A 14,147-nucleotide genomic window follows, 5' to 3' on the forward strand; every position below is an offset into this window, starting at 1 on the left:
CTTAAAAATTGGGAACAGGGGCGCCTGGGTGGCGCAGTCGGTTAAGCGTCCGACTTCAGCCAGGTCACGATCTCGCGGTCCGTGAGTTCGAGCCCCGCGTCGGGCTCTGGGCTGATGGCTCAGAGCCTGGAGCCTGTTTCCGATTCTGTGTCTCCCTCTCTCTCTGCCCCTCCCCCGTTCATGCTCTGTCTCTCTCTGTCCCAAAAATAAATAAAACGTTAAAAAAAATTAAAAAATAAATAAATAAAGAATTGAGGGGAGCCTGGGTGGCTCAGTCGGTTGGTTAAGCGGGTTAAGCGTCTGACTTCCGGCTCAGGTCACCATCTCGCGGTCCGTGAGTTCGAGCCCTGCGTCGGGCTCTGTGCTGACAGCTCAGAGCCTGGAGCCTGTTTCCGATTCTGTGTCTCCCTCTCTCTCTGCCCCTCCCCCGTTCATGCTCTGTCTCTGTCCCCCCAAAAAAAAAAAATTGGGAACAGGGGCGCCTGGGTGGCTCAGTCGGTTAAGCGGCCGACTTCGGCTCAGGTCACGATCTCGCGGTCCGTGAGTTCGAGCCCCGTGTTGGGCTCTGTGCTGACAGCTCAGAGCCTGGAGCCTGTTTCAGATTCTGTGTCTCCCTCTGTCTCTGCCCCTCCCCTGTTCATGCTCTGTCTCTCCCTGTCTCAAAAATAAATAAAACGTTAAAAAAAAATTAAAAAATAAATAAATAAAGAATTGAGGGGAGCCTGGGTGGCTCAGTCGGTTGGTTAAGCAGGTTAAGCGTCTGACTTCCGGCTCAGGTCACCATCTCGCGGTCCGTGAGTTCGAGCCCTGCGTCGGGCTCTGTGCTGACAGCTCAGAGCCTGGAGCCTGTTTCCGATTCTGTGTCTCCCTCTCTCTCTCTCTGCCCCTCCCCTGTTCATGCTCTGTCTCTCTCTGTCTCAAAAATAAATAAACATTAAAAAAAAAACTGGGAACAAACTGAGGGTTGATGGGGGGGTGGGAGGGAGGGGAGGGTGGGTGATGGGTAGTGAGGAGGGCACCTTTTGAGATGAACACCGGGTGTGGTATGGAAACCAATCTGACAATAAATTTCACATTAAAAATAAAATAAAAAATAAATAAATAAAAATAAAAAGACATACAACCACATGTGTTGGTGAGGACAGACAAGAACAAGAATCTCCATATTTTGCTGGAATAGGTAAAATACCGCCACATTAGAAAAAAAAGTGTACTCGTTTCTTAAAAAGTTGAACGCATTATTATCATATGACTTAGCAATTCCACTGCTGAGCGATATTGCAAAAACACCTGTACACAGATATTTACGGCAGGATTACTCACACTAACCAAAAAGTAGACAAGACCCAAATGTCCATCAATGGATGGACAGATAAACAAATATGCTATACTCACACAACGGGATATTATTCGGCCATGAGAAGGGAACAGAACACAGATATGTGCTATCATGTGGGTGAATTTTAAAAGTGCCACGCTGGGGCGCCTGGGGGGCTCAGTCGGTTGAACGTCCAACTTCAGCTCAGGTCATGATCTCGCGGTCTGTGAGTTCGGGCTCTGTGCTGACAGCTCAGAGTCTGGAGCCTGTTTCGGACTCTGTGTCTCCCTCTCTCTCTCCCCCTTGTCTGCTCATGCTCTGTCTCTGTCTCTGTCTCTCTCTCTCTCAAAAATAAGCATTAAAAAAAACTAAAAAAAAAAGTGCTGTGCTAATTGGTGGGGCCCCTGGTCAGCCCCGCCGGTAGGGCACATGACTGTTCATCTTGGAGTTGGGAGTTTGAGACCCAAGTTGGGTGTAGACATTGCTTAAAAATCACAGCTTAACTGCTAGGAATTTATCCAAGGGATACAGGAGTACTGATGCATAGGGCCACTTGTACCCCAATGTTCATAGCAGCACTCTCAACAATAGCCAAATTATGGAAAGAGCCTAAATGTCCATCAACTGATGAATGGATAAAGAAATTGTGGTTTATATACACAATGGAATATTACGTGGCAATGAGAAAAAATGAAATATGGCCTTTTGTAGCAACGTGGATGGAACTGGAGAGTGTGATGCTAAGTGAAATAAGCCATACAGAGAAAGACAGATACCATATGGTTTCACTCTGATGTGGACCCTGAGAAACTTAACAGGAACCCATGGGGGCGGGGAAGGAAAAAAAAAAACAGGTTAGAGTGGGAGAGAGCCAAAGCATAAGAGACTCTTAAAAACTGAGAACAAACTGAGGGTTGATGGGGGGTGGGAGGGAGGAGAGGGTGGGTGATGGGTATTGAGGAGGGCACCTTTTGGGATGAGCACTGGGTGTTGTATGGAAACCAATTTGACAATAAATTTCATATAAAAATAAAATAAAATAAAATACGAAAACAAAACAAAACAAAACAAAAATCACAGCTTAAAAATTATGCTAATTGGACATTATACTAACTGAAAAATATTATGCTAATTCACATGCTAATGGATAATCACAATAAAAATATATGTCCTATAGTAAATTTCTTCCACCGTATTCTAGCTCAAATGGACTCGGTTCTAAATTAGCTCTGCCCTGTATGCTTTTTCAGTCTCCATAAAGTGCCGCCATGAAGGTTCAGGGTTTGGACCAAACAGCATTCTCAGAAAGTGTTCCGCCCTATGAACAAATTTCCCCTCTGAAGCCCGGACACAGGGTTAAAGGACATTGAACTAAGTAAGTGGGCAAACATCTAAGATGCTGTTCCTTTCGTGTGTGAAATGTAAATGTATGAGCCATTATTTATGGTGTTTCAAATAAAATTACCATCTCCCCACAAGAATAAGAAATTTATTTATCTAAGGAAACCAAGGGCGGGGGACGGTAAACAATTTCGGTGGATTTTAGGCCTCCGTGAAGAGAGAGAAGGAGGCTGTATTTCTGTTTGGAGGGATCTCGTTATTTGGTTTCATCACAGAAATGAAACCCCTGTCCTTGGAAACAGTCAGACGGGCAGAAAACTCCCCAGAGGCGCCTGGAGCTGTCAGCACGTATCAAGCATCTCTGCTGTTTTCCCCAGAAGCGGTTTTGTTCGATGCATTTCCAGAAGTTTCTAAAAGCCTCCTGGCGAAATTAGACGCTGCCCTTCTTGAGACAGAACGTCACACGAGTTTCTTGAAAATCCGTAATATTGGGTAACAACGAAACTCCTGGGGAGCGAGCGGTAAGCCAGCCTTGATGTGGAGACAACAATTGCTTTAGAAATTCTCCCTGTGATCACAACAGTGAGAAGACAGAGTTGTTTTTGTAAAAGCAAACAAAATACCCAGTCACGCGAAACCCAAGTCCCCAGGGATATTAGATACGTCTGGTGTCTGGTTGGAGAACATCGTTCAGTCCTGGAAGCGGAAAGCAGAAAAGGCTTATTAACAGGACGTTGCTCTATGTTGCGGTCAAGTGCAATCTCAGAGAGCAATGGATATGGAGCCCAAATAAAGGTTAACCGAATGGTCCCAGCCTGTGGCTGGAGGCACAGAGTTCTCGTCTGAAATGTGTGAAATCATCAAGCACACGTATACCGTTTCGCAAGTGTGTGAAAATTCCTCCCAAGTGAATAGAGAGATCGCTACGTTAGACATTTTACTGAACAGGGTAGCTTGGGTCATTCGTCACTAGCTCCGTGGACATAACATTTTTGAGTCCCCACACCTGAAAATATGGGAATTGACGAGTGTATGCCAAAGGGAATGTGCCCATTTAGAAAACCGGTGACCTTCTCCTGTTGACATCGAGGACCTTTCCTTCACTCTCAGACGCAACGAAATGGGGGACCAGGAGGAAAAAGCAAGGTGAGTTTTCGGAAACACCGATCTCATCCCGTTATTCCCTTACTTGAAAACAGGTTGGTTCCTCATCCTTCAGTAAAATAAATACATAAAAATAATAAAATAGAAAAAGAAACCCACATCGGTTCCTCTCCATGGTCTGCAGGATGATTTCAATTTCCTGGTCCAGTATCCAGTCTGACCTCCTGTCTACGTCGAACCCAGTGTGGTCCACCAAGTGAATTATTGCGTCATTCAACCCTGTCGGGACCCTGAGGCACAGGTGTTTTCCACTTTGCAGCAGGGCAACTTCCTCCCGGGTCAGTGGCAGAGCCTTTCTTCCCTCCCCTGCTTGGGGGGCAGAGTGGGTAAGGGGCAGCAGGCGGTGAGCTCTACTGGGAAGCAGACCTGGGAGCAGGGACTCAGCTAATAGATTAGTATGAGGAGGTCACCACCAGCGGCTGGATGTGCCCTGGGACCGGAGCTGCTGGAGCAGAATCCATCGGCACTGACCCCAAATGAGCTCAGGGCCCTGGGGAGCAGCACTGGCCTGGCCCGGTTGCCCCCACATTGATCACTGCCAGCCTCTCATGGGCCTCCCAGCTTCCAGGGAAAATGCATTATCGCTTTGTAACTTCAACCCCGCTAATAAACGGAAAAATAAAAACTACCAAGTCCCCATCTTGAGGTCTGGAATGAGCAAAAAAAAAAAAAAAAAAAAAAAAAAAGTAAGTCAGTAACATCCAAAGGCAAATGCATTTTTGTGTGTGATGGGACTTTTTTCCACTTGGAGACTGGAAGGTCTGTGCATCCCGGTGGTAGGAGGCGCGGCGGCAGGGCTGCTGAGCGGAGAACAGGGAGCCGGGGGTGGCGCCAGCTAGGGGACGCGGGATGCCCCCACCCTACGGGAGTGGGTGGCAGCTCGCTGGAGGCAGGTCCCTTATGGCCAGGGAACGTTCAGCTCTGAGTCTGCAAAGCTCAGCGATCCTAGCAGGTTCAGGATAAGCATTTCTGCCCTACAGGAAGTGGGTGGGAACCACGGGATGCAAAGCCACACCCACCAAACGATGGCGCTGGGGCTTTTGCCAAGAAAGTTTTATTGGCGCAGAGTCAGGTGCACGCCTTTACACATGGTCCGGGACTAACTTCTCTGAAAAAGCAGCATACGTGAGTTGCACCAAAAATCTAAAATAGCTACTCTCTGGTCCTTTACACAGAGAGCTATCCAGCCTGTGAACTTCAGTATCCAAAATAAATAAATAAAATAAAATAAAATAAATAAAATAAAATAAAATAAAATAAAATAAAATAAAATAAAATAAAATAAAATAAAAAATAAAATAGTGCCGCCTGGGTGGCTCAATCGGTTAAGCATGCAACTTGGGCTCAGGTCATAATTGCACGATTCACGAGTTCGAACACCTCCTCGGGCTCTGTGTGGATACATCAGACCTTGCAGCCTGCTTCAGATTCTGTGTCTACCGCTCTCGGTCTGCCATTCACACTCTCTCCCCCTCCCTCTCTCAAAAATGAATAAACACGAAAAACATAACAAAAATCAAAATAGAGTGAAATAAAATAATAAAATCCTTCCAAAGTTATCTTTAAGGTAAATGCAAACCGATAGGTTCATAATACCTCATCCATGCTCTGTGGGGTTTTCAAAGATTAAACAAGAAAAAAGAAACATTTTAAATGATGAACGAAGGCATCCAAAACAGTCAGGCATAATTTTTTTGTGGTTGTTTTGGGGGAAAACTGCTTAAAAGTTGAACTTCATTATATGCTCAGCGCTAACTCGAGATGGAAGTCATCAAATGGTGGGAAAGTGATGATACTGGGGCTCAGAATCTGGTGCCATCACCTAACCCTAACCCTAACGCTAACCCCTAACTGTAGCCCAAACCCCTAGCCCTACCCCTAACCCTATGGGAAACAGGCATGTGTGTTTTATCCCACATGTTGGAGCTCTCGCTGCCAGAGCCGGGCTGGAGCCCACGCAGTGGATGGATGCAAGAGCCAAACAGAGAAATGTCAACGAGGACACCCAGCCCTGACAGCAGTCTTGGTTCATCACCACCCAGCTGGAATGAACCTGGGGCCTCTTCGTTTCCGGGCTGACGGACGGGCTGTATTTTAGAAAGCTGGAAAGAGGGTCCTTTCTGGATGTCTACGTGCTGTGCAAATGTGCCTTCACAGAGGCTCCCTGTGATTCCCTGCAACTCTCTGTTCCCCATACCCACGCACACCTGGGTGCACCATTCACACACACACGTGAACATAAAACCATACATGAAGTGCGCACCTGCACGCATACATTTGCTCGTGTAAACATGCATGCGTGCACACATGTGCATCTGTAAACATGTATGCATGCACACATGTGCATCTCTAAACATTCATGCATGCTTGCACACACGTGCATCTGTAAACATGCATGCATGCGTGCAACACGTGCATATGTAAACATGCATGCACGTACACACAGTGCAAATGTAAACATGCATGCATGCACACACAGTGCAAATGTAAATATGCATGCATGCACACACAGTGCATATGTAAACATGCATGTGTGCACACACGTGAATATGTAAACATGCATGTGCGCACACATGTGAATATGTAAACATGCATGCGTGCACACACATGCATATGTAAACATTAATGCATGCACACACGTGCGTGTATAAACATGCATGTGTGCACACGTGTGCATACGTAAACATTCATGCATGTACACGCGTGTGTATGTAAACATTCATGCGTGGACACATGCACATATGTAAACTTTCATGCACACATGTGCATATGGAAACATTCATGCATGTGTGCACACACGTGCATGTGTAAACATTCATGGACGCACACACGTGCACATGGAAACATTCATGCATGCACACATGTGCATGTAAATGCATGCATATGTTTCTCTCACACATACATTTAACCATGCACAGTCTTGTGCACACTCATATATATATACATGCATGCACATATATGCATATAAATATATGTGTGCAGGAGCGCCTGGGTGGTCCAGTTGGTTAAGCGTCAGACTTTTGATATTGGCTCAGGTCATGATCTCACGGTTGGTGAGTTTGATTCCTGCATCAGGCTCTGTGCTGACAGTGCAGAGCCTGCTTCGGATTCTCTCTCTCCTTCTCTCTGTTCCTCTCCCACTCATGCTCTCTCTCTTTCTCTCTCTCTCAAAATAAACTAAAAAACTTTCAATGTATATGTGCACACACATTCTCTCACACACATTTAAGCATGCACACTCGTCCGTACACACACGTGCACACACTTTCCTATGCGCACACGCACATATGCACACATTCCTGCAAGCATGTGCACACACGCATGCACACACATTCATGCACGCAAGTGCACACACACGCACATGTGCATATACTCCTGCATGCACGTGCACACGCATCCTACACACATATGCACACATGTGCGTGCACATTCCTGCATGCACGTGCACATACACACTTCTGCACACACACTCCTGCACGCTCCCGTGTGAACCCTGAGGCATCTGTGATGTTGACAATGTACATGAAACAACGTTGAGCTGTTTATGTTTGGATGGTCCCTCCCAATGCAGTGAATCCGCTACAAAACCCATCTTCCTGTTTGCAAGCCGATCCTCTCCTCCCAGGTCTGCTGTCAGGGGTAAGTTACCTCCGTCTTCTTAGGGCACCTCGTGAGGCAAAGAGCCTTCGGTCAACTTCACAAGGAGCCCTGGGATGCGCTGCCCTACCCCCTGCTCTGCGGGAGACCGGGGCCTACGACCGGCTCTCTGGTGTGTAAGTCCTCCCTCCTGCTTGTCATCACTATGTCGAGCACCTGCTCCCGTGATTCTCATTACTCTGGGGCTTCGCAGAAGGAGACACCAAGGCAAAGTGTGGCTGCACATCTTTCCTGGGGTTGTGGGTGTGCAGCTGGGCAGCCCCACCCTTTACACTGCATGCGGACACAACCGTCTCTTGGACTTGGCCTCACGACTCTCCAGGAACATGAGTCTCCTTTGCTTCTGGAATCACAAAGCCGATCCCTGCCTCAGGACCTTTGCACATCCTGATGGATCACTCTGCCATCCCAGATATACGTATGACCCACTCCCTCTCATCAGGGAGGTCTTGCTCAGATTAGATATCATCCCTTCTCTGACCCTGCATGAACTTTACCTACTTCTGTCCCTTGCCTGACTTCATATTTCTACCTTGGTGTTCATCATTCTCTGTGTTCATGTGTATTTCAAATTCAGACCTATATTTGTATGTGTTTACATCTATCTATCTATCTATCTATCTATCTATCTATCTATCTATCTACCTATCTATCCATCCATCCATCCATCCACCCATGCACCTACCCATATATCTTGTCTGTCTATCTATCTATCTATCTATCTATCTATCTATCTATCTATCTATCCATCCACCCACACATCATATCTATCTATCTATCTATCTATCTATCTATCCATCCACCCACACATCATATCTATCTATCTATCTATCTATCTATCCATCCATCCATCCATCCACCCATCCATCCACCCATGCATCTATCCATATATCTTGTCTATCTATCTATCTATCTATCTATCTATCTATCTATCTATCTATCCATCCATCCACCTATGCACCTACCCATATATCTTGTCTATCTATCTATCTATCTATCTATCTATCTATCTATCTATCCATCCATCCATCCCCTCATGCACCTACCCATATATCTTGTCTATCTTGTCTGTCTATCTATCTATCTATCTATCTATCTATCTATCTATCTATCCATCCATCCACCTATGCACCTACCCATATATCTTGTCTATCTATCTATCTATCTATCTATCTATCTATCTATCTATCCATCCATCCATCTATCCATCCATCCATCCATCCCCTCATGCACCTACCCATATATCTTGTCTATCTATCTATCTATCTATCTATCTATCTATCTATCTATCTATCCATCCACCCACACATCATATCTATCTATCTATCTATCTATCTATCTATCTATCTATCATCTATCTGTGATAGTGGTTAAAAACTGGGGGTGATTGTGCCCTCAAATAACATTGTTGGTTGTCACATGGGAACAGGGAAATGGTGCTGCCATGTGGCGAATGGAGACCAGAGATGGTGCTCAACAACCTTCGGTGCCCAGGACACCCCACATCAAAGTCACCCCCTTCCAGATGTCAGGAGTCCCCAGGGGGAAGATGGTCTGGTCTGGCAGATGAAGGCATCTTAAGAGACTGAAACTTTTCTGCAAAATCAGCAGAGTGGGAACATACCGCCCCCCCCCCCCCGCCCCCCTCCCCGCAGTGTGCACTCTGGTGCAGAGTAGTCTCTGAATCAGCCCTTGGGTCTGAAAAGCTGTGGTTAGAATCTCCACGACCTCACAGCGAGTCTGGCCTTGGGGAAGATGCTGTTCCCAGGCAAGCAGGGCCCTGTTGTGGCATCTTGTCCAGTAACCCTTCTTGCGGGACCCGGACCTTTTATAGAAATCCGCTATTGAAAAACTCATGTTGCAGACAGCGTCAGAATGCAAGACGTCTCTGCTCCCGCGCTTTGAGAAAGGAGGGTCCGGGAGGGATGATCCTCACGGGATGGTAAGGCGTGGCCACCATCAGGAGAGTCGGCATTCTCTGTGTGCGCGTGTCCCTGGAGGCCGGATCAGTCTCCTGTCACACACGACCCCACACTCAGGGGCTCAAAACAACACGCATGTGTGGTCCTGCCATTCTGGAGACAGCAGGTCTGGACAACGGCTCTCGTGGGGCTAAAATCAAGCCTCCTGTGGGGCTGGGTCATTCCAGAGGCTCAGGGGAGGATCCGTTTCCCTGCCTTTGTGAAGGTTCTAGAGGTGCGTTTTGTGTATTCCTGTGTTTTCCTGGTTCCTTCGTGCGAAACCATCAGGTTAGCCTTGCTAAACCTCCGCGTTTGACATCACGTTGACTTCTATCTGACCTTCCCGCCTCCAGTCCTTGTACGGTTTATGTCTCTAACCTGTGATTTTCAGCAACTTGCACGCATGACTCTCCTACAGAGATACCATGAGCCTGCATTAAGGTTTTTTGTTTGTCTGTCTGTTTTTACGTGAGGGAGATTGGCAAGCATTACGATGTCGACGGGATGGTCTACGGAGGCTGGAGGGGTCGGTCAACGCACAGTCAGGAAGGAGGTGAATTCAGGGACTCTTGCTTTCGGCTCATGGTTTGTGAGGTTGAGCCCCATGTCAGGTGTAAGAGGGTGTTGTCTTTGCACAGGTGTGGAGGCAGCCTCAGAGGGGGGCACCTGGCTAGAGTGTGCATGCTCTCAGGTGGGGGTCCCCCCAGCATCCCAGACCCTCACAGCTCTGAGAATGTCACCCTGGGACACCTCTCCTCCAAAAAGCAAGCAGCAGTGGTCCTGAGCTCCTGTGGGTCTCAGGGACTGTTGTAAAAATTTATTTCTTCGTTTTCGGTCTGGAATGAAGTCGTAACTCACTTGGAATATTAATGGAGGCTTCAGCTCTGCTAATGTAAAATCTAGTGCACATAGCTTTAAATGTTTGCAACAGCATAGTATTTGGAGGGGGGGTGCTCGTGGTTCCCTAAAGGGAGCAAGTCAATCCCCAGGGACACTTGGGGGCTGTCAAAAGGAGGGGCTGCTATGCCATGTGATGGCTGGAGACCAGAGATGCTGTTCAACACCCTATGGTGCCCAGAACGCCCCACATCACAGTCACCCAGCCCCAGATGTCAGCATAACAGATTCTGTATGTCTGTCTGCCGTCTGTCTGTCTAGCTATGTATGTATTTATGTATCTATCATTTATCCCTATGTCTATCTATCCATCTATTATCTATCTATCTATCTATCTATCTATCTATCTATCTATCTATGTATCTGTCATCTATCCATCTATCTATACACCCTTGTATCTACCTATCCCTATATCTATTTATCCATCTACCTATCCCTGTATCTATCTACTATGTATTATCTATCTATCTATCTATCTATCTATCTATCTATCTATCTACCTGTCTATCTATCTATGTATCTGTCATCTATCCATCTATACATCCTTATATCTATCTATCTATCCCTATATCTATCTATCCATCTATTATCTATCTATCTGTCATCTATCCCTCCTTATATCTATCTATCCATCTATTATCTACCTATCTGTCTGTCATCTATCTATCCATCCTTATATCTATCTATCCATATTATCTATCTATCTATCTATCTATCTATCTATCTATCTATCATCTATCTATCTATGTCATCTATCCATGTATCTATCCATCCTTATATCTATCTATCTATCTATCTATCTATCTATCTATCCATCTATGCATCCATCCATCATATCTGATGAGGTTTTTGGGGTGACAGTGGAGTTTGTTGGGCCTGGACCCAACAGCCAAGAAAGAATTCTTGAAGACGTCTTTGGTGCAAAAAAAGGTGATTTTATTGAAGCTCGGGGGCAGGACCTGTGGATAGGAAGAGCTGCCCTGGGACCTTGAGGAGAGACTTAGTTATATAGTATGGGGCTGCGGGAGGTAAAGTCCAGGGGAAGTTTCCATTGAGATTTTCATGTGCCAAAGAAGTCTCCCAGGATACTGGAGGCTTGGCCATTGTCAGGCTAAGGTGGTTTTTCCCTCTAGCAAAGCATTAGCATTAAGACAGTAGGGAGTTTCTGGAGAAACATTTTACTCTGCCTGCCTCAAGGATTTGCCAAAGGGCTGCAGGTTAGAAGGAAATTGAGTTTTATCTGCCATTTCCTTCCGCCTTTGTTCCCCACATCACTGTGGAAGGGAGGGTGATGTTGTGGTCCAGGAAATCGAGTCTATAGGTTTCTGGAGATTAGTCTATTGATAAGATTGCCATTTTCTTATTATTTACTAAGACATTTGTAAATAGGTGGAGACACAGGTCCCACAGGACTATGTTCTCTATTAGTTAACCATTTGTTTTCCTCCTTTCCTTTGTTCTTGGACAGCCATGAGTGCCTGAGGAATATCACGCATTCCACGTGGGGGTGGGATGGGGGTGTTTGCAACCTGTCAGCTTGGTTATACTCCCTCATCAATATCTATCTATCATCCGTTTATCCATCCATCACATTATCTGTCTATCTACTATCTATCTATCTATCTATCTATCTATCTATCTATCTATCATCTATCTATCGATGCATCCATCCATCCACCCATACATCATTATCTATCTATCTATCTATCTATCTATCTATCCATCCATCCATATCTATCTATCTGTGTATCTATCTATCCATCATATCTATCTATCTATCTATCCATCATATCTATCTATCTATCTATCTATCCATCCATCCATCATATCTATCTATCTATCCATCATATCTATCTATCCATCATATCTATCTGTCTGTCTATCTATCCATCATATCTATGTATCTATCTATCTATCTATCTATCTATCTATCTATCTATCTATCATCTATCTATTGATCCATCCATACATACATCATTATCTATCTATCTATCTATCTATCTATCTATCCATCCATATCTATCTATCTATCTATCCATCCATCATATCTATCTATCCATCATATCTATCTGTCTATCTATCCATCATATCTATGTATCTATGTATCTATGTATCTATCTATCTATCTATCTATCTATCTATCTATCCATCCATCTATCCACTTACCCATCCATCCATCCATCTATCCTACCACCCACCTACCCATCCATGCATCTATTATGACCTATCTATCTACCTACCTACCTATCCATCCATCTATCTATCATGTGTCTATCTATCTATCCATCCATGAGGTATGGCAGTGCTTTGCAACCAGAGACAACTTTTTACTCCCCAGGGGACACTTGCTGATATCTAGCGGCATTTTAAACTTTTTTTTTCAACGTTTTTTATTTATTTTTGGGACAGAGAGAGACAGAGCATGAATGGGGGAGGGGCAGAGAGAGAGGGAGACACAGAATCGGAAACAGGCTCCAGGCTCTGAGCCATCAGCCCAGAGCCTGATGCGGGGCTCGAACCCACAGACCGCGAGATCATGACCTGGCTGAAGTCAGACGCTTAACCGACTGCGCCACCCAGGCGCCCCTCTAGCGGCATTTTAAAAAAATGTTTACTTATTTTGAGAGAACGTGCATGTGTAGGGGAGCGGCAGAGAGAATCCCAAGCAGGTTGCTTGCTGTCGGCCCAGAACCCCACGCACAGCTTGATCCCACGAACTGAAAGAGAAAATCACGACCTGAGCTGAAATCAAGAGTTGGACACTCAACCGACTGAGCCACCCTGGTGCCCCTAGGGACAGTTTTGACTGTCACAACTGGGGGTTTGCTACTAGGATCTGCCACGTGGAAACCAATACCTACAGTGCCCAGGATGTGCTGCCCCACAGGATAAAGCAACCCAAAATACCAAGCTTGCCTGGATGGAGGATATCTGAGACACCTGAGCATATGCAATAATATCATCCCATAGAAATTATGCATGTATGAGTGTGTGTGTGTGTGTGAGAGAGAGATTCACAAATTTGTTTCAGGGATACATACACACATATACATATATCTACATATGCATGTGAACATATGCATATGCATGTGTCTATCTGTAAAACAAATGTCTCAAGAATCCAAGGTCTGCCCACGTGGCTGCACTTCCTGGCTCTGTCCCGCGGGCCTCCGGCTGGGGATTCATAAAGTCCTGATGTCGTCCTGTCCCTGCTGAAACACATCCACCAGCCGTTTTGCACGAGGGCCGCTATTTGTTCTGGCCGACGGTGCTTTTGGTCGTTGCCGTCGGGGAATTATTTTGCATATATAACCTCACCACGAGCCATTTTTCCTAATACCCGAGGCCCATACTGAAAGCAAATCCTGTGCCTTCTGACAGCTTCCTGAGTTGTGTTCATCACCCAGGACCGTTTTTATAACTCCCTGTGGCCGCCACCCATTTGCGTGGAGCGTCTGGGCTTCCTGGGTTCTTTTTTTATTTTTTTATTTAAAAAAATTTTTTTTTCAACGTTTATTTATTTTTTTGGGGACAGAGAGAGACAGAGAATGAATGGGGGAGGGGCAGAGAGAGAGGGAGACACAGAATCGGAAACAGGCTCCAGGCTCCGAGCCATCAGGCTCCAGGCTCCGAGCCATCAGCCCAGAGCCCGACGCGGGGCTCGACCCCGGACCGCGAGATCATGACCTGGCTGAAGTCGGACGCTTAACCGACTGCGCCACCCAGGCGCCCCTGGGCTTCCTGGGTTCTTAGGCAAGTGACTGCTGTATTTCTCTCCGTGTCGGTGTTTATAAAAAATGCCACGGAAA

General features: G+C 45.9%; 1 protein-coding gene across 6 annotated transcripts in view; it reads right to left on the minus strand.

Moving 5' to 3' along the window:
* The window catches only part of DHRSX (dehydrogenase/reductase X-linked), a 221,320-nt gene that overhangs the window by 50,143 nt on the left and 157,030 nt on the right, over positions 1–14,147 (minus strand). For 3 of the 6 annotated variants that reach the window (XM_023249148.2, XR_002739836.2, XR_002739835.2), the window contains one exon: positions 2,788–3,355. The exons of the other annotated variants lie outside the window; for them this stretch is intronic. The gene's annotated coding sequence lies outside the window, so the exon portion shown is untranslated. Of the gene's footprint in view, positions 1–2,787; positions 3,356–14,147 lie in introns of those variants that run through there. 6 annotated transcript variants of the gene reach the window in all.

Source organism: Felis catus, chromosome X (assembly GCF_018350175.1).
Source record: "Felis catus isolate Fca126 chromosome X, F.catus_Fca126_mat1.0, whole genome shotgun sequence".
Taxonomy (NCBI): Eukaryota; Metazoa; Chordata; class Mammalia; order Carnivora; family Felidae; genus Felis; species Felis catus.